Below are 23,738 nucleotides of genomic sequence, written 5' to 3'. Positions count from 1 at the left end.
CTGGGCAAGATGGGACGCGGCTGGCTTCTCCATGAGAAGGAGGAGCCCAGGATGGCCGGAGGCTTGCTGGTGGGCTTCCACCCTGTACACCTGCCTAGAGCTACTCAGTGTGGAGTTCATGGCTGGGAACGGGCGTGTGCTGACACCAAGCCCTCTGGAGTTCTCAGTCGGGGGCAAGACCCAGTAGCTGTGAGCCACGCATCTGTGCTGTGCTGAGCACTGCCCAGAAGCACTGGCCTCCAGGTTGGGACCAGTCACACAGCGCCTGCTGAAAGGAAGTGAGGATGTTGCCCCTCAGATTGCTCCTTGAAGATCCACGGCCCGTGTGATCTGATCTCGAGGTATGGCACCTGAGAATCGCCTTCCTGGGGTTTGCCATGCTCTCACATAAACAGGAAGTCAATAAGGTTTTGTTCTCTTCATAAATTTTGACCTTTAAGACATGGAGGGACCTTAAAAACCATCCAGTTCCACTTAATCTATCTGTTTAAGTGGAAGGGCATGAAGTTAACAGGCGTGCTGATGGTCAGTGTGGTTCTGAAATCCCATCCTGCCCCCTGGGCAGGTTTCAGTCAAGTGGCAGGCAGCAGGTACCATCTGGAGTGGGCCATGTCACGGGCACTTCAGTTTAGTCACTGCACGAGTCTTTCCGACCCTCCCTTAGATGTGTACAATTCGTGTAAGTAGCATGTTACCTGTGATAATATAAAAAATATTTTATCATGTATGATATAATGTTTAAAGCAAAAAAAAGTAGAATAGAAATCAGAATTTTTGGATTGTTTTAATTATGTAGTGCAATTAAGCATTTTTTTTCTTTTAAAAATAAAATTAAAATTTTAAGTAGTAAAACTGATTACCTAGACAGGTCATCATCATTAAGGAGTTTGTAATAGGTAAATAGAATAGAGTTGGGTAGCATACTTTGCTCCTTCATGGAGTGGGCGTGTGGAAGGCATGCCTGAAGAGTCCTCAGACTTGATCTACGTTTCACCTGAAGGGTCAGCGAGCCGTTGCTGCAGTATTCACTGAAGGGAGAGCTATCTGTGCAGTGTTAGCCACTGGCCTCCTGAGTTGGCTGCAGAAGGCAGACTTCCAGGTGCACGGACAGGGCTGATTCAGTTGTGGGGAAGGTGTGGCTGTTTTCAGTTCAGTCTTATCCCTGGGTTAGACACTGCAGCTCCTCAGGCTCTGAAGGCCCCCTGGGAGCAAGCCTTGTGGCACCACACTTCAGTGTGCTGGTGAGCTCGGGACAGACGTGGGACGCAGGTGGCGCAGGGGGTTAAGGCTGTTTCTCCACGGGGTGTCTGAGCCGACTTGGCAGTCATATTGGAGGCAGGGTGTCGTGGAAGCCCTCAGATGCACATTCTGGAGACTTTCAGGTTTGCTCACAGGTTGGTGACTCTATGAAGGTGCCAGGGAGACAGTCACCTCTGCATTTCCGAGAGGTAGACCCCCTGTGGCATGGGGGCCAGTGGCATGACGGGATCGAATCTGCCCTGGAATTCAGGGTTTCCAGAAGGCTGTGAATGTGTGTTTGAGTGATATGAAGACGTGAGCAGATACGCAGGAGGTAGGTCTGGCAAGAAAGCGGACAAAGGAAGGACTCGGGAAATGGTGTCCACTGACCCTTACGGTAGCACAGAGAGGTCAGGGGAGGGAGAGCTGGGTACCTGTGGCCTTTCTCCTGAGGCCCTGGAGAGTCTGGTTCAGCTCTGAGACCATGGGGCAACCGTCAGGCTTCCACACGTGTGTCCATTCATGAGCTGTGCTCTCCGTGGGAGCTCCTGGGCAGCGGCTCCTGGGGGGTCTCATGCACAGAGACCCCGGAGTTCTTTAAACCCTGAGAAAGGAGAGGCAGCTTGAATTAGTTTAATGTACCCAGCATCTTTTTTCTTAAAGATTCTGATCTAGTGCCAAAATCTGTTTTGTTCTCTTCTGTTTTCACTGACAATTTTTGGCAGAGGACTTGGAGAAGCCAGAATTTTGTGAGCCAACTGTTCACGTTTGGAGCTGGAGGGCAGAAGCGAGGGTCACAGCTGCTCAGCCCCACCCCCCTCTCCCTGTTTCCTGCCATTCAAATTCCACATGAATGGTAGCTGTTTCCATTAGGCTTGGATTGGGACCCATGAGGCTCCTGCTGCAGAAGTTGGGGGTGGTGAGCTCAGGGTGCAGAGCTGGGGCAGCGCTTCCTCCAGAGAACCCTGGAGACTTGAAGTTAGCTTGCAGATCAAACGGGCTGGCCACTGGTCATCAGGCCGGATCCATTTATTGGTTTCAGAGAACTCCAGGATGTTTTTCTCACTTTGTTGACCTTTTAAGTTATTGCTTTCAGCAAAGCCGCCTTGGTTTCTGTCCTCCTCTGCAAAGCCAGGCATATCTCCTGTCCTGCAGGCTTCATTCCCTGCCTTGAAGCAAGAGACTGTGCCAAGCAGCTATTTCATTATCAGTGCACTAATCTCATTCATCTAGTGGAGGAGGCTGAACTGGAACTGAAATGTCTGCATTATCTCAAGGATGCAGTTAAACGGGGGCATCGCAGCGCACCCTTTCAAGCTGCGCCTGGTGAAGACAGAGCGATTCCCGAGTAGCTATTTATTTTGAAGCTCTGCTTCTCAGAACCCTGGATAAGCCAGAGCTTCAGCTTGGCATTGCCTCTGTCTATTGTTTATTTATGCTTTGCTGGCATTTCTGCAGGCAATGAGGGTAAGAAAAATGATCTGTCTCAGAAAGTGCACGTAGAGCTTCTGTTTTAAAGTCAGACCTTTAAGATCGACAGGGAAAAGCATTCTCTGCTATCACACCCTGTTTTGAAGGATGTGGGGGAGCTGAAGAGATGGTGGACAGAGATGTGATTCACATGGATCTGCTTGCATCTCTTTAATCTTTATAGTCCTCAGTGTCCAAGGATGACCTTTAACCAAGAAGTACAATGACAAGTTGCCTGAGACGAAGTTTGAACCCAGGCCTCTGAGTTATCTCCATGATACCTTGACAATAAAAATGTTATTATCAAGTGCTAGGAGACTGTGTCCGAGTCCTGGGGTAAAGGAAGTATTTTGTAAGTCTTACATATGCTTCTTATGAGTGCACCGATCATAGGTAATTATGACTTTAGCCTAATTTTCATATACACATTCATTTGTCTCTATGAAATTGTCGATCTTCTATGTCTTCATAATATCTCAATATTTCTGGAACTTTAGATTTAAATATAAATTCAATTAATAGAAATTTCTAGAATTTCTAAATGTCATATCCCATGGTGTGTGTGTGTGTGTGTGTGTGTGTGTGTGCGTGTATGCATGTGTGTGTGCGTGTATGCATGTGTGTGTGCGTGTATGCGTATGTGTGCGTATACAGACAGGTTGTAGGCATTACGTCACTCATGCTCTAAATGACCAGGATGTGAATCCACATAGTCCCTGGAGCCCAAACTTGCTAAATCCCTTTAATCATATTATGAAGTGAGGTGTATCCTACTTCCCCTTAATCAAATCAACCTTTCTCATTATTATGGGATTTGAGTTGAATAGATGGTCGTGGAAATGGCAATCCTGACTCACAATGTTGGGATGGACCCTTCCCACCCAGCACTGCTGGACTGTGCACTGCTGGACCGTGTGCCCTGCACAGGGCCCTTGCTTCTCCCAGGTTTCACTTTTCCGCCTGTCAGTGGAGAGGCCAATAATACCCCACCCATTTTGCTTGAAGGATTAAATGAAAGTGTTGGCATGAAACCCTTACAAGAGCACCAAGTAAAAACAGGTGCTGGTACAAAGAACTCTGACCCTACATGGGGGCGTGGCAAGGACTTCCAGGGTGTGCTTGTTACTTGCTGCCAGGCAGCACATTGTCACATGTCTAAAGTCGATGATATTTATGTCACTCAGCTGGTGACGGGTTTCCCCTCTTGCTCATGATAACTGAAGTCAGGGATTGGCAAGCTTTTCCTAGAAGGGGACACATAGTAAACATTTCAGGCTTTGTGGGTCACGTGTAGTCAACAACAAAATCTTGATTTTTAAGTTTTTCACAATTCTTTTAAAATGCAGAAGTCATTTTGAGCTTGCAAGCTGTATGAAGTTGCAGGCTGACCTCTGGACCCCCACACGAAGGCTGTGGCTGGGATCAGCTCAGGGTGCCCAGCATGGCTCAGCCGGTGTCGGTGCCTCCTACAGTGTGCAGATCCTAGCTCAGACATCTTACTGCAGGTGAAATTTTCCTCGACCATGAGCTAAAACCCAGCATGCTCATTCATTAAATTAAATAATGCATTTCCTCCACCCACACTCAGCACACACCGTGTTTCACAAAGCTTCCTGCTTCTGAATGGATCTGAAATGTGGTTAGTGGTTAAAGCAGCAGTGAGCAGAAGAGGGCATGAGGCATAATTTTACATAGTACCAGGAGTTCCGGACAAAGAACCGTGGGAGTATGCAAAGTAGTAGTTTCCCAAAGAGACTCAGGTGCCCCGGGGTAAGAGTGGCTCTAGGAAAATAGATCAGCCCTGTCCCTGGATTAAAGGAAACTCCGTGATGCGGGCTTAGTGCTTAACATGGAGAAGCAACATGACGTGGCCTGTTCACAGTGTCTCAAAACCAGGGGAAGGACCTTGAGCCTGTCTTCTACTTCTGGAGAGGAGGGGCAAGGGGCTGCGTGGGCAGGGAGCAGGGAGGTGTCACACAACTTCCCACTCCAGCATGTGGGGACTCTGGAAACGATGGCTCCTCATCAGTCTACGCAGAGGAGAGACAGTGAGATGCCCCACCTGCCCAGGAAGAACAGGTGAACAGGTGACGTCCTTCCTTAAGGAGGCACAGCCACAGCCTGTGCAGAGAGAGTGAGGGTTTGAAAAGTCATCCCCGGCGGGAGGGAGAGCTGTCCCTCAGGGAAGCGACCATGTGGCTTTCTACCTCCTGAAGTGCGGAAAGCTAAAGGTGCAGAAGTGAGCTCTCCATGGCTGGGGGGCCCAGCGCTGTCCCGGGAAAGCAGTGCTGCTGTGGGGCTGGAGGGCCGGTGGGGAGGGTGTCCACAGCCCCCTCCAGGTGGTGTGTGTGGTGTCCCGCCCTCTCTGTGCCTTGGTGGGTCTCTGTCAGCGTGTGGACGTCTTCATGGCTGCTGTAAGCCCATCTCTCCTCTCCAGGGTGCCTTTGGCACTCCAACCCTGGGCTCCCAAGGTCCAGCTCTTATCCAACTCCTAAGCTTTGTTTTGTCCTTGGGTCTGTCCATTTCTCTTGACCAGGGGTTTTTAACTCTCAAAGTTTATGAGAATCACCTGGAGCACTTGTTAAAGAAGAACACTTCTACCCAGCCCTGCGGAAGTCGCTCCAGAGGTTCCCATGTGCCCGAGCCCCCAGGGCCCAGCCTTCCCGGGGCCCGAGTGGCAGAGCTATAGTGGATACGTGTGCAAGTCCCCAACAGACTGCATGTGTCCACGGCCAGAGGTGTCCTGTCTTTTTCTGGCATCTGCATAGCGCCTGGACCCAAACTACTGTCAGTAGGAAGATCCAGATGAACGGATGTGGCTCAGCATATTGACCACTGCTTCCTTCAAGTGACTGCTGACATGTGTGACGTCGGGGGAGACAGCCTGCAGTTAGGCCACCGATGGTGTCTCCAGCTTTTCAGAGCAGCGATGGCAGTGCTTCAGGAATAGCTTCCAGCACTCGGGCATCCCTGCGCGCAGCCAGTGTGCTCCTGATGGCTACCGCCTTGGAACAGAGGTGACCGTGCGGAAGGAGGCCGGGTGATCCAGATCAGAAAGGCTGGACTCCTCAGAGAGAGAGGAAATGGTGACAGAGACAGGCACACAGAGAGGGCCATGATGGGGAGGAGACACTGAGGCGGCAGGAGCCAACCCTGCCACACTGTCCTTGGCTTTCTGCTCCCAGAGCTGAGAACCGTTCCTGGGTTGACGCCCCTGTGTCTGGCTGTTCCATGGACAGCACCAGACACACACACACACACACACACACACACACACACACACACACACACACACAGCCACTCTCCACTCCAGGAAATCCATTCCTCCTCCCTTGTCTACCCCACGGCCTCAACCTTTGCCTCCAGCTCCGGGTTTCCCAGGAACCAAGTCCTGTCCATTTCCACCTTCAAGCCCCCATCCCTTCCCTCTGAGGCTCCCTGGCCCTCCTCAGCTGGTGCCTGAGGCTCTGTACCCTGGACTCTCCTCTGTGTCCATGCACAGCTGGTCCCACGGCTCCCAGGGTTCCCACAGGTGCTCTGCCTTCCCCGGAGCCAAGGAAGCCAGGCCCTCCAAATGGTGGCTGGGCTTGCTCCTCTCCCCTCTCGGCTGGCTCCTTGACCACCACGTTCCGTCACAGCTCCCAGCCTTCCCCTGCACAGCACCACTGCCTTGTCTGACCCTCTGATGTGCCATCTTCCGCCTGCCTGGGCCTGGTGACCCTCTGATAGATGGGCAGGTCCTGGCTGGCTCCTTGCCCACCACGTTCCGTCACAGCTCCCAGCCTTCCCCTGCACAGCACCACTGCCTTGTCTGACCCTCTGATGTGCCATCTTCCGCCTGCCTGGGCCTGGTGACCCTCTGATAGACGGTCAGGTCCTGGCTGGCTCCTTGCCCACCACGTTCCGTCACAGCTCCCAGCCTTCCCCTTGTCTGACCCTCTGATGTGCCATCTTCCGCCTGCTGGGCCTGGTGACCCTCTGATAGACGGTCAGGTCCTGGCTGGCTCCTTGCCCACCACGTTCCGTCACAGCTCCCAGCCTTCCCCTGCACAGCACCACTGCCTTGTCTGACCCTCTGATGTGCCATCTTCCGCCTGCCTGGGCCTGGTGACCCTCGATAGACGGGCAGGTCCTGGCTGCTCCAGCGGAACTTCTGCTCTCAGCTCTCTGTCCCCCTCCTTGCAGCAGATCCCACCTCCCCGTGGCTGTGTCCTGGACTGTCCAGCACCCCAGCTGCCTCCCTCCTGCCTTCATCTCCACCACCTGCAATTCTAGGGAGCCTGGCCACCCTGGTGGCCCCATACCTCGAAGTGCCTGATGGACTAGTGAGACCTGACCCCAATTGAACACCTGAACAAATCAGATCCCTCTTGCCTGTTTGCTGCTCGTCTTGAGGACTTTTTAAAATGAACTTATTTCTCCACACCATTTGGTCATTTTTACAAGCCAGTGTGTCCAAAAGTAGTTGATCTGCCATCTCTGGTCACTCTTGTTTCCCTTGCGCGTGCACAGTAACGGCAGGCCACTCCACAGCTCTTGCAGATTTCAGTCATTCACTCCCCTTCTGCCCCACAGCCACGGTCACCAGGCTGCCCATTACAGACCCTTCCCAGAGCCTCGACCCACTGTCCTGTCCAGGGCCCTGGCCCACGGTAGTGTCCTGCTCACCACCCACTCCCAGCCTCTGGAAGCTGCTTTATTTTCTTTCTTCCTTTGTGACATTAAATCTGAAGATGGACCCTCAGATGGCTCCTGTGACTCTGCAGTTTGCTCAAGTGTGTGATCCAGGTGTCTGGGGCCTTGTCCCTGCTGATCCTGAGCACCGCTGATGTCACCTGACAGGGACTCATATCCAAGGTGTGTGCAGTCAGAGTCCTGCAGGAAGATGAGATTTTGTCCAGGAGACAAAAAAAAAAAAAAAAAAAAAAAAGAGAGAGCTCTTTTCTTCAATAAAGAGACATCTGAGAATGGGAGGAAAGATGATAGAACAGAAGGGCGTCGGACGCTGTGGCGGCACCAGGTGCTGTGGGAAAGCAGCGCACGCACACACACACACACATACACACACACACACGGAGTTAAAGTGCTAGTGGTGGTGTGGATCTTGGTCCATGTGATTTTGAAAATTGGAGGCACTGGTGACGTAGGCCACGAGATTTTCTTTCTGGGTGGAAAACAGTGGAAAGGGAAATAATCAAATATTGAACTTGGTCTATCACATGGAGAGTCTTAGTGTGTGGTTGAAGGAGACTCAGCATGTGGGATTGGAGGCTGTGGACACTGGGTGTCGCAGTGCTGCCACACAGCGTGGCCATGGGGCTGAGTCCCTCAGCCGGGCAAGGGCAGCAGAGGGAGCCCAGGGGAAGGAGCCCTGAGTGGACGTCCGTGTGAGGTGGGAGGCTAGAGAAGATGTCCATCGAAGTGGACGTGCTGCCTGGGTCTCGCTAGTGAACGAGCCGTTCTAACATTGTGACGTAACTGAAGAGTGTCGCTCCCATTAGCATTCTGTGATATCAACGCTGTCGGGGACAGTGTGGGGGGCAGGGTGCACCCTCACCGTGCTGATTTCATTTTATTTTTAAAAATATGTTCTTTATTGTTTTTGGTTTTTTTTGCAGGTCACTAGCTCTTTATTTAAAAAAAGGTATCAAAGCAGTGAATACAGCAAATTTAACTGACATAGACACTTAAAGACTTGGAAAAATTAAGATGATACATTGTAAATAATACATTTAAGATAATACACTTGCTTCAATACTTTTTTATTGAAAATAAAGATAATATTTAGGGAATACAAGGTAATATTCCATTGTTTTAAATAGGAAAAAATTAAAAAATACACTGTTAACCTACAGGGACATGCTGGTCCATTTACCAGATATACTAAACCCTTCTAATATCCCACCAAGGGTCTCTGCAAAATATAAATTGTGTATAAGATTATCAAGTTAATTGGCACTTGCTAATCTCATTAGTATGTCTCTTTGTGAGCCGTAAGCCACAGTAGCATACAGTGTGCAGCACCGGGTGGATTCCCTTCTCCTTCTACAATACCTTTAACGTGCACGGGTAAGTAAATAATGAGGCAACACGTTCAGGATGGAACTGCATGCCAGGGATACTTAGCAAGGTAAAATAGGCCAACGGGAGGACTGTGAGAGGTTCCTATGATGGAAGGCATGCTCGTGTGGGGGCTGGAGGGGAGGGGAGGGCCTTGGGGATGTCAGAGGAGGGCTGGAGGGGAGGGGAGGGCTGGAGGCTGTGGGCTGCCACTGTTTGAGGGCAGGAGGAAGTAAGGAAACCAGAATTGGTAAAAGAACGAGTAGAAGAGGAAATATCTGAGGTTGATCCGTGTTTGGGTCTGAGAAACGGTGGAGAGACCCCTGCCTGCCCAGCAGGGAGCAGAGGTGGCTGACCGTGAGCCACCTTCTGCAGCTACCCACAACAACCGGCCACAGCGGGGCTCCGGGCAGCAGGCGGGTGCAGCCCCTGGGCCTGTTAGAACCGGGGCTGACATGAGGCTGGGTTGTAACTGTGTGCTGAGGGGGGCACGTCTGCCTATGCCACGACCTTACTCCTTTGTAACACACAATTTCCCCTTGTTTTAAGATCTAACAAAATTTTCTTGTAAATTTATTCATCATTTTATTTGTGGTTTGAGACCTAAGACTTCCAGCCACTTGATTCTCTTTTTTAAAAATTTTTACTTGTTCCTTTTAGTTACACATGACAATAGAATTTTTTATTATTTGTTTTAATTATTTAAAATGACAGTAGAATGTACTTATGCACTTTGATATATGCATATACTTATGCATAGATGGGATATAATTTCTCACTTTTCTGAGTGTACAGCGTGTAGAATCACATTGGTCATGCAGTCACATACATACAGTAATAATGCCTGTGTCATTCTATTCTCTTTCCTATCCCCCATCCCCTGACTCCTCTCCTTTCACTTCCCTCTACCTAATCTAAGGTCATGTTTTATATATATAAAACACAGTACAATTCTTAATACACATGTATACCACCATTTTCCATAGCTCTGATTAGTATCTGAAGTATGTTGACACCCAATTCATGCCTTCATACTTGTAGTTGTATATGATGTCCCTTGTTACTCCCCTGCCCCCTCCCTGGTGGGACTGGCAGGGAGAGCATGGGAGGAATAGAAGAATTCTAGTAGAGTACATTTTGTCATACCATACATACATGGAGTATCACTTCTCGTTTTTATGGGGGTGCGTGATGTGCATTACACTGGCCGTGTACTCACAGTGAACATAGAAAAGTCATGTCTGCTCACTCCACTGTCTTTCCTATTCCCACTCCCTCCCTCCCCTTTGTTTCCCTTTGTCTAATCCAGGGAACTTCTATCCCCCACCTCCTTGTGGTGGGTTAGTATCTGCATATCAGAGAGAACATTTGGCTCATTTCACTTAGCATGACAGTCTCTAGTTCTATCCATTATTTACTGGAAAATGCCATAATTTCTTTCTTTATGGCTGAGTAATGTTCCATTGTGTATATGCACCACAATTTCTTTATCTGTTCGTCTGTTGAAGGACACCTACGTTGGTTCCCTAGTTTAGCTACTGTGAACTGAGCTGCTATAAACACTGATGTGGCTGCATGACTATAGTATGCTGACTTTAAGTTCTTTGGGTATAAACCAAGGAGTGAGATAACTGGGTCAAATGGTGGTTCCATTGTAAGCTTTCTAAGAAATCTCCATACTGCTTTCCAGAGTGGTTGCACCAATTGGCAGTCCCACCAGCAATGTATGAGTGAATCTTTCTCTCTACATGGTCAACAATATTTATTGTTACTTGTATTCTTGATGATTGTCATTCTGACTGGAGTGAGGTGAAATCTCACTGTAGTTCTAATTTTCATTTCTCTAATTGCTAGAGAAGTTGAACATCTTTCAAGTATCTGCTGACTGATTGTATTTCTTCTGTGAAGTGTCTCTTTAGTTCCTTTGCCCATTTACTGATTGGGTTATTTGGTTGTTCTGGTTTTTGATGTTAATTATTTTGAATTTTTTATATATGCTGGAGATTAATGCTCTATCTGAGGTGCATGTAATAAAGATTTTCTCCCATTCTGTAGGCTCTGTCTTCACATTGATTGTTTTCTTTGCAATAAAGAAGCTTTTTAGTTTGATACAATCCCACTTATTGATTCTTGATTTTACTTCTTGCACTTTAGGGGTCTTGTTGAGGACTTCGATTCCTAAGCCTACATGTTGGAGATTTGGGCCTATTTTTCTTCTAGGAGGTGGAGGGTCTCTGGTCTAATGTGTAGGTTCTTAAATTACTTGGAGTTGAGTTTGTACCGGGTGAAAGAGAAAGGTTTGATTTCATTTTGTTGCATCTGGATCTCCAGTTTTCCCAGCACCTTTTGTTGAAGAGGCTGTCTTTTCTCAGTGCCTGTTTATGGTGCCTTGGTCTAGGAGGAACGACTGTGTTCATGTGGGTTGGCCTCTGTGCCCTCTATTCTGTAATCTTCGTGTTTGTTTTTGTTCCAATACTGCTTGTCTTTTGTTGCTGGAGCTCTGGAGTATGATTTAAGGTCTGGTGTTGTGTTGTGATGCCTCCTGTTTCACTTTCTCACTGGGGATTGCTTGGGTATTCTGGGTCTCTTATTTTTTCAAATGAATTTTATGACTGCTTCTTCTATTTCTATGAGGAATGACATTGGGATCTTGATTGGAATGGCATTAAATCTGTATAGCACTTTTGGAAGTATGGCCATTTTGACAATATCAATTCTGCCTATCCAAGAACAAGGTAGGTCTTTCCATATTCTAAGGTCTTCCTCAATTTCTTTATTTAGGGTTCTGTAGTTTTCATTGTAGAGGTCTTTCACCTCTTTTATTAGATTGAGTCCCAAATATCTTACTTTTATTGAGGCTATTGTGAATGGGATAATTTTCCTAATTTCTCTTTCAGTTCATTCATCCCTGATGTTTAGGAATGCAATTGAATTATGGGTGTTAATTTTATATCCTGCTGCTTTGCTGAATTTGTGTATAAGTCCTTGAAGTTTTCTGGTGGAGTTTTTTGGGTCTTCTAAATACAGAATCATGTCATCAGCAAATAGGGATTTTTGAGTTCTTCTTTTCCTCTTCGTATCCCTTTAATTTCTTTCTTCTGTCTAATTCATACTGATTTTAGATTGGACATAATGGCATTTAAATTCAGATTCTTAACTGACACCCAATCTGTGGGGACTTGGAAAAGTCATTCAATGTCTCTCGGCTTCTGTTTCTTCACTTGCAAGAGGGGCTGGCCCCAGCCACCTGGCCGTCTGCCAACTTCAAGGAAGCCTGGGCCTGGAGGAGGCTGCGGTGGGCCAGGCAGGGAGGGCCCGGACTTGCAATGGGGAGGCACTGAGGCCAGAGGATGGGGTGTGGGCTGGAGACGCCGAGAGGCTCCGCAGGGATTTGATTGTGCTGCAAGTGTTTGGAGAGAGTGACGGAGACCATGTGCTTGCCTGGCCAGGGACAGTTACCCATGATCTCCGCACAGGGTCATCTGCCGTCCATCTGTGTACTGACTGTCTGTGACCCTCTTCCCTGTGCCAGTCCCAGGCTCACCATTGGGTTCACGGTGAGCAAGAGAGACAAGGCTGAGGATTTGCCAAATCCACCAACCTCAGAAACCCTGGGTGGATCTTCCTGAGTCCATTCCTGTCAGCCACCTAACTGAGCACATTTAAATAATGATTTAATTGGACTGTTAAAAACTCTGGTGCTTCATCCCATGCATGTCTGAGGCCAGAGGAGATGTGGACCAATAGGGCTATGTAAATTCCCAGTTTTCCGTGCAGTGCAACCTTTTGTTCTCCCTTAGTCTCTGTCACCATGCAGCTATCAGAGCTGGCAGTTCCTACCGTGACCTTCATGGTCAGATTTCAGCCTGCACTCAGTCCAGAATCACTTGATGAATGCCTGCATTTCCTGTTGTTGAACAACTTTTGCTGATTCTTTTACTGAAGACATCGATCTCTTGGGTGTTTTATTTGAAAATTTTAAGAAATAAGGATGAAATAAAATGAGAGCACCATGGTTCGTCAAGGACTAGAGCGCCCATGGTCCCCACTGTAGTAGTTCAGGGGTCTGTCCTCACTTGGCCGTCCAGCAGGACGAGTGAGGTCCCTCTCAACACACGGGGACAGTCAGCAAAAGCCGAATCCCATCCTGGCCTGCTCTGGATTCCTGCTTGTCGTCTCAGACTTCCTCTGGCCAACACTGAGCTCAAGTGGAACTGAAGTCTGGGACCTGGGGAGCCTTGGAGTAGGCCGGCAGCTGTTCCAATCATGAGCAGTAGTGGAACACTGAAGGCTGCTTTCCTGAGCTGCTGCAGAAGGGAAGTTAGCAACGTCGAGTTCAAGCACCGAGAGAATTGTGTGGGGACACTAGAACCGGAGGCCTTTGGAAGAGGGACAGTCACTGACAACCCTGTGCTCCAGGGTCTTTCTCTGTTTTAGAGTCGACCTTGAGGCAGAAGGTTTGAATTGTTACTTGTCGATGTGAAGGGCTGAGCTGTGAATTTCCAATATTCATGTATATCCTTTATCTGACTCTCCAGTGGGTGATGTCCTCCAACTGGTAGAAACTATATTCCACTTATTTTCATTTATGATGAGTACTTAGGCTCAAAGTTTATTATTTCTATTACTTTTAAATTACTATCACCAAGGAATCTGGTCTCTCCATTTTGTTAATGCTTTTGATTTATAATTATATTTTAGTTCACTCCTAATTTTCCTTTTACATATTGAGACTTTTATGGGATATGTTTTAGATAATTTATCTTTTAATCTACCTATGTGTCTACGTGATCTACCAATCATTTATCTATTCAATTATCTATCTATCCATCTATCATTGCATCATTCTGCCTATATAGCCATCCATTCATGTCCATCCATCCATCTATTCCTCCATCCACTGACCATCTTCTTTCTGTCTTTCTGTCTATCTTCTATCTGTCTGTCAATCTATCTGTCCTCTGTGTATCACTAGGTATGTATTTGCTCCCTTGGATTTTTCTCCTCCTCCTCCTTTTTGTTTAATGGTGGACCTACTTTGGCTTGGTCTGTAGGTTGAGCGTTTCCGTGACATTTAGCTCTTTAGATGTGCCTTGGAGTGCTCTTCTGGTCTGAGCACAGTATCTATTGACCCCCATTAAGTACTGTGCACTGATTCACTGGAGAAAGAGGCATGGGCAGGCACACCTGCAGAGCGTTTTCTAGAACAGACACCACAGACAGGTTTTCAAGGTTTGGTACTTTTATCTTTAACTCTCTGCATGCTTACACCTGGGTATACGGGAAACAAGAAAAGGGCTTTGCTCCTTTATTCTGAAACTGAGCTCCCATTGTTTTCAGTGCCCACTTTGAGGTTTTAAACTGATAGTTGCTTAAACTCTTTGGGTTCTTTCAAGTAACCCTAGTTATGAGTTCTGAAGGACCCGTGAAGCTGGTCTGGCAACACTGCGTGATGACTTGGGCCGCCGGCCGCGTGGAGAACACAGGGGCTCTCGTCCTCAGGGCCAGGGTCTAGTGGTGGCACCACTTAACACCTCTCGAGTTTCGAGATATGCTTCTCTCCTCTCTGTGCTCTGGGTTTGTTGTTCTTATTAAGCTGGAGCTGAAGATTCAGGTCAATGATCTGGAGAATTTATTAGCTCCCCAAAGGTCCTTGTGTTGAAAACATATTAAGTAGCTCTGTCCTTAAGAGGCAACTCAATCTCTCCTGCTGATTCATTTTTCACCTGTAAACAAAAAAAGGATTAAAGTGGAGCAGTGCTGGTTGCCAGGGCCTGATGACACTTCCTGTTCCCTGCGGAGCTGTAGGCTAATGCCCATGCAGCTGTGGAGGCAGGTTAGGGCTTAGATGGGAGGTGTCCCTCAGAGCTCATGTGAGGGACAAGCAAGAAAGCTTCTAGGGGAAATGATGGGGTAATGAGAGCCTTCACCAGATCAGCAGGTCCGTCTTTTTGAATGGATTAACTGGGTGGTGACTGCAGGCAGGTGGGGTGTGGCTGGAGGAGGGTCACTGGGGACGAGCCTTTGGGGCTTACCTTTTGTCCCTGGTGAGCGGAGGTCTCCTTGCTTCCGGGTGTCATGTCCTGAGCTGCGTCCCTGCACCGCACCTCTTTTCCATGATGCTCTTCCTCACCTCAATCCCAGAGCAGTGGAGCCAGCCATCTGTGGACTGAGAACCTGAAACCAGGAACCCCAAATAAACTGTTCCTCTTCTAAAATGGTTCTCTGGTCAGGTCTTTTGGTCACAGCAGCAAAACTGTCAACTAAAACAGGTGGTTATTTTATTGTGGTAAATGAAATACACATGACGTAAACTTACCATATTAACCCACTAAGTCCCAAGTTTCAATTTTGTGAATATTTCAATTAAATTGACACAGGTGCATTAAAATAGGTTAGAAATCATAATCGGGGACTTAGGCACACTATTATATTAATAATATCATGGTACAATTTTTAGAATTATAGTTTTCACTATTAGGTAGGCTAGATTGAAGTTTGTGTAGGTGTAACACACCTGGGTCGTGGGGAAATGAGCTGGTCACTTTTGAGTGTACAGATGAGTGGTGTGAAACACACTTATAACGTCTCCACCTTCAGCATGGTTTACCTGAAACTGAAAACCCTGACGCGTGGTGGTGACTGGATCACAACTCCCGTTCCTCCCTCCTGGTCCTGGAAACGGGGATTCTGCTTCCCTCTGCATGTGGTGACCAGGGGCCTCCTGTAAGTGGACTCACATTATTGGGTCTCTTTGTGACAGTTCATTCCACTCTGAGTAGCACGTGTCACACACCCTTCCTCTGTGAGTGGAGGCGTGTCCCACTTGCGTATTCGCCATATTTTGTCATTGCTCCGTGGACGGGGTTGCTCCCACATCTCAGCTTCAGGAATCGTGCTGCTGAGGACATCAGCACAGGACTCTCTCTTCGAGATCCAGCCTTTGGGTCTTACCCAGAGGAGGAGTCGCCAGGTCACACGCTAATTCCACTTTTAATCTTTGGAGCAACTCCATCCTGTCCACAACCGAATGCCCATCGTACGTACCAGGACCACAGCCTAGCTTTCTAGTCTCCATATCTTTGCTAGCACTAGTCGCTGTCCAGTTTTTAAAATAGCTTTTATTATTCTTCAATTGCAGGTCATGAAACTGGGACTAGAATTAGGCCACGTCCTTTGCCGAGTATCAGGACCCACATGAATGTCTGGGTCTGACCCGTCAAGGCCGGGGAGACAGGAACCTGTCTGCTCTCCTGATCCAGGGCGCTCTTGTGCAGCAGGGGATCTGTGGGCTGTGTGGGTGGCGGCAGTGACCTATCTGGTCAGAAGTGCTGCGTGATTTACTTTGTTTCTCCAGCTTTCTTTGGGCATGGCTTTCCACTGAAGGAAACCCGTCTTGCATTCCTAAGAAATGGTGTTTTAAACACCTGTAGCTGCAACTTCTCAGCAGATGGGTGAAGTCAGATGGGTGCAGCCTGCTCGGGCCACCACCCTCCGAGTCAATGTCCCACAGGGCTTGTTTCGGGCTAGAGCCTGTGGATTAGTTAGCCGTGTGTCTGTCAGCCCTATGGGGTCACATGTTTCTAGTAGTGATCTTGTTCATTTCAAATCAAGGGGCTTTTCTGTCTTCCTTGGGCTGCTGTGCTCAACATCTCAGGGAGGGTGGGAACGGCTGCTTCTGGGGGAAGTCTTTTCCTTTCAGAGCACCTGCTGCCTTGAAGCTGGCAGTCTGTCTGCTGTTGGTCTGCAAAACCCACCTCATCAGCTGCCTCCGCCTGCCTCCCTCAGAGGCTGCCCTCGGCACCGCTGCACAGGGAGGGCGGCCCTGCCCGGGCTCCTGGGTGCCCCTTGAGTGCGCCTGGCTGCACAGGGTCCCGTGAGGGAGCAGTGAGAGACAGTGTCTCCTGGGGCGCGAGGCCAGGCCGTCTCCTCCTGGGCTCAGATTCCACCTCACCCCACACATCATTTATCCTGCCTTGGAGGCCGGCCAGGAGTCCAGTGGGAGGCTGAGTCGTGTCTAATTACCAAGGAAAGTTCTTGGAAAATCAAGGGCCAGGGAAAGTCAGCAGAGGCTGCCGGGGAGCAGGGCCGCGAAAGCCCAGGTTCAGCGTGGCCGCTGTGCTCTCAGAATATACTTTGGAAATCTGTTTCTCACCTGAGGACTGACTGACTGTCACTGGTGGCTGGACACTGGGATGAGACACAAATGTGAATGCAGTGAACTACGGCAGGTGGGGATAGGGCAGGAGAGCAGGAGGGCGACTGAGGGGCGTCCGCCACCTGAGACCTCAGTCTTGCCCCGCCAGGTATTGTCTAAGAATCTGGGCAATTCTCCCAACAGTTTTAACACCCCCTGGCGAAATGCAGGGAGCGTCCTTCTTCCACGGTGGTGGAGTCAGACAGGCTCCGCTGAAGCACAGAGCCGGTCTCCACACAGAGTGTCCATGTGTCCACTGAAACACCCCTCATACCAAGAACCAGGAGGTTGTCAAGCTAAATGAGAGTGATGGCCAGCAGACGTCTGCCTCAGGAGGACAGACGCCCCACTGTCTGACGGGGCTTGGAGTAGCCCCCCCAGAAGCTTCAGTGAGAGATCATGAGCCTGCTGAATACACTGGAAAACAGAAGGCCCCCACAGAAATGCGACAGTTCAAAGAACAACCGAATGGAATTACTCGAACTAAAAAATACTACAACTGAAATAAAAGACTCGAAGGATGGGCTCCGCCCCCCGCAGAGCAGGGAGGACAGGAAGGGCCCGGAGGGCGGACAGCAGTGGGATCACCCGGGGTGAGCACTGTCACAAGGGGCCCACAATTGTGCCATCGAGGTCCCAGGAGCGGGAGAGGGCGAGGCAGAGGATGTGTGGGAGAAGTGGGGGTGGGACTCCCCAAACTTGGCACAGCCTTGAGATTCAGAGAGGAGTGGTCCCCAAGTGCCAGAGGACCGAGGAGAGTCCCACCAGGCCCACGGGGCAGAAACAAGTATATAACCTCCCCAAAGCTACCAGGAGGCAGCACGGTCCTCCAGGGGAAGGAGGGTCCAGGACAGAAGCCCTGAGGGCCCAGGGCCCAGGGACGCCAGGAAAGGACCACGCACTGAAATCTGAGGGGCAGGACTCCCTTCAGGAGCCAGGGTCGGGGGGCTTCCCGGCTGAAGCACCCCTGAGCCCCGCAGCACACCTGCAGGGAGGCCCGGGGCTGAGCAGGAGGTGACACACCGGGAGCAGCTGCCAGGGAAGGAGGACAGAACAGGGAGACCTGGTGCAGAGGGGCCTCTCCTCCTGGTGTCCACAGTCGTCCTTGACGCAAAACAGGACCAGGTGGCTCTCGGCACACCTGGGGAGAACAACCCAAGGGACAGAATTATAAGTAAGGGGATAGGGAATAAGCACTTTATAAATGGTGGATTTCTGAAAGCCCCCCTCAGTTTGCCCTTCTGTTTACCCATGAGGAGATGAGAACCGACATTGAGCTCCTTACATGTCTAGACCACAGGTCACCAACTCAGGGCTGAAACTCAGCTGAGGACACAGCAGTCACCTCTCTTGGCTGGTCCCGGGGAGTCCGTCCTGAGGGCGTGTTTAAGGCGTGTGCTGGCGGCATTCACGCAGCATTGCCAGGGCCTGCAGCGTGCCGGAGCTGCGTGCTGGTGAACATGCTGCTGTTTATCACGCGGCTTTTCTTCACGTGGGCGTGCCCCTTCCTGGGTGGTTTGCTCTCTGCTCTTTGTTTAAATTCGTGACACGCTGGCCTCAACAGCTGTGCTACAGTAAGCTTCCTGAGCTTGGTGGACCGTCCTCTGCAGCCGCGGCTCTGGACCTCTCTCTTCCGGAGTGCAGGACCACACAGGGACATACTGCCCTTCAGAGGGAGCTTCTGAAGAGCAGAGTACGTCCTACAAGCCACCGAGGTGCACGGGTCCTTCATGGGGAGCGGTGTGTGTGCAACTGTGCTGCTGCCTCTGCAGCTATCAGTGTGTAAGCTTCACACCTGCCAGGCTGTCGCTCACAGGGCACTGATGTGGCAGGACTTGGTAAAGTGCTGGGAAGGCCATGCAGCCCGCCACAGAGCCTGGAGAGCCGTCGTCCTCAGCCCAGCTGCTCCCGAGTGGCTCTGGGATCAGCCGTCACTAGGTCCAGCAGGAGGCACACCCAGCTCCCACAAGTCCTGGCACAGACATTCTTGCTGGAGATTTGTGATTTATTTGCTTTGCAAATCTACAACTATATCTTCACTGTCTTACTTTAGCACATTTATTTTGCAATTAACCTGTTTGGCAGCAATTAGTACCAAAACAGATTATATTTAATTGGAAAGTAAGTAAATTTTCCCCACATATCAAAAGAGTCGAGGGCTGGGTTGCAGCTCAGTGGTAGAACACTTGCCCGGTGTGTGCAAGGCCCTGAGTTCCACCCCCACATCATAAAAAAGGGTAGTTGATAATGAAAGTTTTAATGTTTTCAAACTTTTTGTGTGTTGAGTGCACAGCAGAGAACAGGGTCCCAGTGATGTCCTGAGCTGTGGCCATCTCACGGCAGGATCCGTGGAAGTGGTATTGGCATTATGAAAGCAACTGGTGATTTTAAGAAGCCTGAGCACACAAGACAATAGCACGAGACAAGACGACGTGCAGAGCATTTACGTATTGCTTCATGGAGCAGCATCTGGATTTAAATGTGTTCTTGCACACAGTGCCCTACCAGTTCACTCAGGGCAGGACCCAGGGTGGAAACCATCGTCCTCTCTGAGAGTGGGCTTGGACAGGAGGACAATGAAGGCATTGGCCTGGCTTCCTGGGCAGAAGGCAAGCAGGTTCACGCCTCCTACTGACCGACCAGGCTCCGTGCTGGCTCCTCTATAGCGCGTCTCCCTGAGGCCTGCCCTCCAGGTCCTGGGGTGTGAGTCCTCCTGCCCTGGGTCCTTGCTCCCACTGGGTCCCCTGGGTCTCCTTGGCCGTGACCTTGCCCCTGGGTGTTCTGCTTCAGGTCTGATGGCTTTCCCATAGCTTGGACCTTCCCTGGCTGGGAAACCCAGCCAGACCCACCCTTGGCACCATGGCGATTGCCTGGGCTTGCCTCCGCTGGGTGGGGACCAGGCGTGAAGTCAGGTGGTCTGTGTGAAGAGCACATGCGAACGGTGCAGGTGCCCACAGAGGAAAGCCCGCCAAGCCCGACTTCCAAGTAAGCACTGCCTACAGCCAAACCGGAGCCGCGCAGAGCAGTGGTAGGAAGACGGGAGTCGATATAAGTACGCGGCTGGCTTACCCGAGGCTTAGGGCGCATGTGACAGCAGCCAGCCAGGACGTGCACAGGTTTGGCTCTGAGAGCCAGGTGTGCCAGCCGGAGCTGGGAGGGTGGTCACCTGCAGTGGGCACAGCGAAGGAGGCCTGGCTTCCTGGGCAGAAGGCAAGCAGGAGCCCAGGCCAGGGCAATCAGGATCCCCAGGAGTTCCTGGGCTGTGTAACGGGGAAGACAAAGGAGCAGAAAGGGTAGAGTGTTTACCAGGACGGGGAGGGAGAGGGCGTGCTGAGCCGGGCCCTCCTCTGAAATGAGCAGGAAGCCCCAGCCCCAGCGAGTGCGGCCGAGCCTTCAGAGCAGGCCGGGTGGCTCCCCGCCAGGCTTGTCCAGAGCGCCAGGCCAGGGCTCATCCCAGCACCACCAGAGCCCCAGCCAGGAGACAGAAGCCCCCAGGGACCTGGGTGACTGCGGCTGGGGCCAGGAACTCTCCAAGGGAGGGTGCTAGAAGGGTGCACTGCACCGCTGGCTGAGGGGAGCACCTCATGCTGCGAGGGGTTTCTTCCACTCATTTTGTGAAACCCAAACACGAGATCGCAGAGGAGACCTGCAGGAGGACTGACCAGCCTTCCGCTACCTTGCTGTCTCCTTCACTGACGCACAGGCTACAGAGGTGGTCCTCACGACGCCTATCTTTATGTGCAAAGGAAAAAAGTGTGGGTGTGTTTGAGTATTAGATATGAGTGTGAGTGTGTGTTTGCATGTGTGCATGTGTGTGAAGGTGTATGTGTGACAGTGTCTGTAGGCATGCATAAGTGTGTGCTCATGTGTGAAAGTGTGTGCATGCATGTGTTAGCATATGGAAGTGGGTGTGAATATGTGTATGTGTGTGTGTGTGTGTTTGAGGGTGTGTGAGTGAATGTATTAGTGTGAGAGTGTAAGCACACATGTGAGTGCATGAATATGGGTATGTGAATGTGAACATATGTGTGACCGTGTGAATATGGATATGTTACTGCATGCAAGTGTGTTTGTGGGCATGTGTCAGTGTGTGTGCAAATGTGTTCATGTGCATATGAGTGGGATTCATTGTGTTTGTGAGTGTGAGTACATGAAATTGTGTGTGAGTGCATGTGTGTGAGCGTGTATGTGCATGTGTGTAGGCATATAACAATCAGAGCCACTTCTCACGTGCTGAATGCCTGCATTGGGTCTGCTGGATGCCTTTGTACATATGATTTTATTTAACTTCCGTGATTCCCTTTGGTTTAGGTATCATGAACCTGAGTGCAATGATGTGATTTTTATTAAGTAATTTCAACTATGATCACATATTTAGCAGATTTTAGCCACAAGATGTGTGAGACCCTGCCCTTAAACAGATGGTCATCTTACAGGGTGGATGTGTGATCTTTGTCTAAATTGCTGGGGGACATAAAACAACATAACTAAACAAATGTTAACATAGCTAAACAAAATAAAGGAAACTTATTCTCCTTAGTTACTAGAAATTGGAAATCATTCTTGAAAGTTACATGCATTTATTTAGCTAATTGGCATTTTTAAAAGGATCTGCAGAATGTCAGTCCTGGACAGTTTTTGTGCAGAACCTTGGGAAGGAGTGAATGCAGGGTGAGTGGATTCTAGATCTTAGCAGGGAAGTTCGCAGGAGCCTGCCTTTAGCCTGTGAGATGATGCTGTGCGTCCCAAGTCAGAAGTGTGCGGCTCCTGTGCTGATGGTCGCCTGCCTCTGTGGCCAGCCACCCTACAGCCGCACAGACACTCACCGGCTGTCACTGCAGTGGGAAGCCACGGGAGAATCCAGGCTGCGGATCGGCATCAAAAACGGGTCCTCTGAAGCCCGTGGTCTCAGAGTTCGCTTTTAGGTGAAGGCTTCCGGATTTAACACAAGTCGCTATAGAGCTTCTCTGTGAGTCAGATGAGCTTGTTGGAAGGGTTAGCACCCCCACCCACCTCGGTGGGTATGTGTGTGGCCACAGGGGAGACAGTGGGCTTATTGGAATGATGGCTGCCTCCCTTAGGCCTGGTCACAAGTGAGCCAGGTGAGCTTGGTTAGCCGCCTCCCACAGGCGTGTTTGGTCACAGGTGTTTCATTTATTATCTTAAAAATTTTGACCACAATGTTGTCTATATATCCATGTTATTCTTCCCCATCTATTGCAAATGATCCATTGAGGTATTTTCTCTATGTGTGTGTGTGTACATGCACTCACACACACACACACACACACACACACACACACACACACACTCTTCAGGTGGTTGAAATAGCTGTCATAAATCTAAACAAATATTAGACCTTAGACTTTCCAGAAAATTTATTTCTAATAGCACTAATTTTTTTTCCTTACACTTTCACATAATATTTATTTAATATTTTGATAAAGAAAAAATAACCAAAATATTAAGCCAAAATCTCAAACTAAGACACAGATAACCCAGGGCAATTACAGAAAAATGAGCCTCGGCTGGAGGCCTGGGCCTGCTGCCTCCACAGGCTCTGTGTAGGGGCTCTGGGCTACCTGGGCTCCTTTTTATTCTTCTGAGCCTCAGCTTTAAACTGTGAAATTAAAGCCTTAAGGAAATGCTCTCTAACATGCTTCATCTCATTCTCATTGAAAACTATGTGGGAAACACTTGTATTATGTAAATGCAGATCCATGCTCTTTAACACTGGGTCAAAAGAAGGCCCTTGACTTAGTAATTTGCAAGGCCTTTCTTGACCCAGTGCATCCGTTGAGCATGGGGTTGTTGGACATGCCACTCCACCCTACTCTCTGCTTCACACTTAAGCTTTTTTACTTTGTTTTGGTTTGGGTTTTGTCTCACAGCAGACACATCTGCATCAGAATTAGTAAATTTTTTTTAAAGTATAAGGAATTTTCCCCACATCTTAGTTTTTAAAAAGACCTTCATTCGTCTTCTTGTATTGGCTCTCTAGTAAAAAGAAGATATGCATGTGTTGTAGGATTCTGCCTTCTGCCCCAGATCTGTTTCCTGTCTCCTGTATTTTAGTTTCTTAGGGCTTTTTTTTCTGACAGATAATTTATAAAATATGGAATTTGATGTTATAGATGCATTGATGATTTCAGGTAAACTGTCTTTTGTATCAGTCTGTTTTCTATTACTCTAACAGAGTACCAGATGCAGTCTAACTTTTAAAGAAAAGAGGTCCAGTTAGCTCACAGTTTTGGAGGCTGAAAGTCCAAACCGCATGGTGCCAGTTCTGGAGAGGGCACCCTGGATGCATCTGCCTCATGTTGGGGGTACATTTGAGAGAAAATGGTCACCTGGTGAGGCAGGAAATCAGAGGGACCAGGAAGACCTGTTTTCTCTTTTAACATCCTCCCACGAGACCTAACTGGGGTCCCAAGAGGCCCACTTCACCCCTTCCCAGGGCAGTGCCCCCAGAGCCTCCCTCTGGGTCCTAGCTCTTAAGGGCCCACCCACCCCACCCAGCGCCACCCTGGCCTGGGTCACCAGCATGGGGGCCTGTTGGGGGCACAGGCCCCATCTGAGCCACAGCCCCTGGGCAGGACGTCCCCAGGCTTTAAGGGAACAAACCTGGAGGGGGAAGTAAGAGACCGGGAGGAGCTCTGGGACCTGGGCCACCCAAGCTTTCTCAGGAACCGCGACCGGGGAGCCACAGCGAGGTGACTTTGGTGAGGGGAGAGTGTCCTCCCCTTCCTGCTCCGTTCCCAGGGGACCAGGC

General features: G+C 49.6%; 1 protein-coding gene across 2 annotated transcripts in view; it reads left to right on the top strand.

Annotated features, from left to right (window-relative positions):
* The window catches only part of Csmd1 (CUB and Sushi multiple domains 1), a 1,629,066-nt gene that overhangs the window by 1,526,676 nt on the left and 78,652 nt on the right, over window positions 1-23,738 (top strand). The window lies entirely within an intron of this gene.

Source organism: Ictidomys tridecemlineatus, chromosome 14 (genome assembly GCF_052094955.1).
Source record: "Ictidomys tridecemlineatus isolate mIctTri1 chromosome 14, mIctTri1.hap1, whole genome shotgun sequence".
NCBI lineage: Eukaryota > Metazoa > Chordata > Mammalia > Rodentia > Sciuridae > Ictidomys > Ictidomys tridecemlineatus.
This window is presented reverse-complemented; position numbering and strand designations above follow the sequence as displayed.